Genomic DNA, 3,039 nt, shown 5'->3' on the forward strand with positions numbered 1-3,039 from the left:
TTAATATTTTGATTTGGTCAAAATAAAATTATATTTATAGTTATAAATTTAATTAATAATTAAATTTAGAGAGACACATTTTAACTCCAAATCTACTAAAAGTATAAAAAGATCAAATATTTTAAAACACAAACATGTTTTAGAGTAAAATGTGATTTGATACCTCTGAACTCTGATAGATATAAAATTAAGATGAAATTTAGATTAGCAATTCAATATTACAATATTTTTTGAAAAATTAAATAAAATCTAGACTAATAGTATAATATATACCGTCATTTTTGGCAAAATTAACCTAGGGTTTAATGTCATCAACGGTGATGTGCATGAGTTGATGTCAATGATGTGTATTTTGAGGCAAATTTTGGGCCAAAATTAGGAACGCCAATTAGTGCAACGTTTCTTCAATAAGAGTGTAAGAATGGCCACAATTGAAGCTGGATGTAAACAGAATGCTCCTATAGAATAATAATTCTGATTTGCATGAACTTTTGATAATGCTAAGACTCTTTATCATGTTGTAGTCGACGAAGCCGTATGCGCAGGTGGTTTAGTTTTTATTTACAGGCTATTTGTTTGTGTGCGCAGATTCTATTGTTTCGCACCAATTAATTGGAGTCAATCAGTCTATACTTCTCTTTGCCATAGACATTTCTTGCATCCGGTCTGGTTGAACAGCCCCAGATCTTTTGGTATTGTTTAACAGAAATTAAATGGAGTCAATCAGTCTAGACTCCTCTTTATCATAGACATTCCCTGCTTCTGATCTGGTTGAGCAGCCCCAGATCTTTTGGTTAAACTCTTTTTGCAGAGTCCATAGTTCAAATGGATTCATTACCAAGGAAGCGGAACAGAGGAGCAGCAGTAGACCGTGCCAATCTAGAAAACACAGCTTCTCTACGCAATGATGGTGAGTCTTCCACATCATTAGCGTCGCACCTTTCTTTCCAACAGCAGAGGAAGCGGACAAAGGGCTTAGATCTGCATCCTACAGCAGCTTCCGTTGCTCCTCCTTCAAGAAGGGGTTGTTTCCCTAATTCACCAGAAAGAGGATTGAAGAGAAAGGTTGGCTGTATTCTTGCTTCTACCCGGACTGGTAGGAAGCGAAAGATTGAAAAAGATTATGATTTCGGCCTCGAATTAGGACGAGGCAAATTTGGTCTGGTGAGAATATGCAAGAGCAAAGCTACTGGGGAAGAGCTCGCCTGTAAGACTCTGCCAAAAAAGACTGCAGAAAGTGTGTATAAGGAGATTGAGATTATGCAGCATCTGTCAGGCCATCCTAATGTCGTCACACTCCGAGCTGTGTATGAAGATGCAGAATCTTTGCATCTTGTGATGGAGTTATGCACTGGTGGACGCCTCACTGATGAGATGTCTCGGACTGGATGCTACTCTGAGCATCAGGCAGCAAACTTGATCAAGGAATTAATAATGGTCATTAGATACTGTCATGAGTTGGGTGTTGTCCATCGGGATATTAAACCTGAGAATGTTCTCAGAACCAGTTCTGGACAACTGAAGCTAGCTGATTTTGGTTTGTCCATGCGGTTTGCAAAAGGTATTTGTCTGTCCTTTGGTTCTGCTCACTAGACATGTATACAAGAACATTATCATCATTATTAAATAATTCACCAGTTCTCTTTATGTATTTGACTGAGAGTGCGTTTTCACATTCAAACAGGTCAAAATTTATCTGGAGTGGTAGGGAGTCCTTCATATATTGCCCCTGAAGTTTTGGCAGGGACGACTTATTCAGAAAAGGTTGATGTTTGGGGGGCTGGTGTCCTCCTACATGCCCTTTTGATAGGCATATTACCATTTCGAGGAGGATCTATTGAAGCCATATTTGAGGCAATAAAACTAGTACGGTTAGATTTTCATTCTGAAGTGTGGCAGCCCATGTCAGGGTTAGCAAGGGATTTGCTATCAAGGATGCTTTCAAGGGATGTGGAAGAGAGACTTTCTCCGCAGGAAGTACTGAGTGAGTAAATTTGTTGCATTGCTAAGAATTAAATATTTTTGTATATCTACTATCGATAATTTTCTCTTAAAATGTAATTATGAATCTATTGACCATATTTGCATCATCTGTGGCTGCAGGCCACCCTTGGATCAAGTTTTACACGGAGTCTAATGTAAAGATTCCACCCAGCATTCCTTACACGGAGTCTAATGTAAAGATTCCACCCAGCATTCCAAAAGGGAAAAACTGTTTCCTTGCTGTGAAGGATCAATGCTCAGAAGAAACCCCACTTCCATTGTCTTCATATAAAAGGGAGAGAAGAGCGCAGTTTGCAAATTCAATTCCAACAGAGTATGGAGAAGATGAATCTTTCGTCGGGACTTTGCAGGGTTTCTCACGTCTAAGACAGCCGGAGATTGATATCCAAGCAGCAGGGACATGTGAAATTGTAGATGCTCTTGCAGCTGCTATTTCACAGATGAGATTATCTGAGCCAAAAAGGAGCAGCACGTGTGTTCCTGCAGGACCTGTTCCACTGCAGTGGTCGTCTCACTTCAAATGCAGTTTGTATACAGCATTCTGAAAGCATGCCATTGATGACTGTCGCTGACTTACAGTAGGTAAAATTGTTGAATTGCTGAGCATTAAACATTCTGCATATATGTGCTATCGTTATTTTCTCTTAAATGCAATTATATATATTCGGCTCATTGTGACAATATTTTCCTCTACTGCTACAGGCCACCCTTGGATCAACTTTTACACAGAATCTAATGTATAGATTCCGGCGAGCTTGTCAAAAATAAAAAAGCTTATCTTTGTTGTTAAGGGTGAATGGTTAGACTAAGTGCCCTGCTATTGAGCCCACTGAACATTGATAAATACTGATATCAATATATGTACAGGAATTGAATGGTTTGTTCTGTCATTTATACATATCTCTCACTTAAATGAAGTGAGAAAGCAGCTGGAAAAATGCAAGATATCAGAATTGCATTTTTGTATATTATCATCTATACATATCGTTTCCCAATAGATTTGGGAAGATTCAAAATATTTATATTGCATTTAGT

The 3,039-nt window shown here is 38.3% G+C and overlaps 1 pseudogene; it reads left to right on the top strand.

Annotated features, from left to right (window-relative positions):
- The first annotated feature begins 825 nt into the window (after positions 1-825).
- Positions 826-2,549, top strand: LOC149225426 (serine/threonine-protein kinase PEPKR2 pseudogene; annotated as a pseudogene).
- Positions 2,550-3,039: the final 490 nt, after the last annotated feature.

Source organism: Pinus tabuliformis, chromosome J (assembly GCF_031772625.1).
Source record: "Pinus tabuliformis cultivar Carrire ecotype Pingquan chromosome J, CPIR1, whole genome shotgun sequence".
Classification (NCBI taxonomy): Eukaryota; Viridiplantae; Streptophyta; class Pinopsida; order Pinales; family Pinaceae; genus Pinus; species Pinus tabuliformis.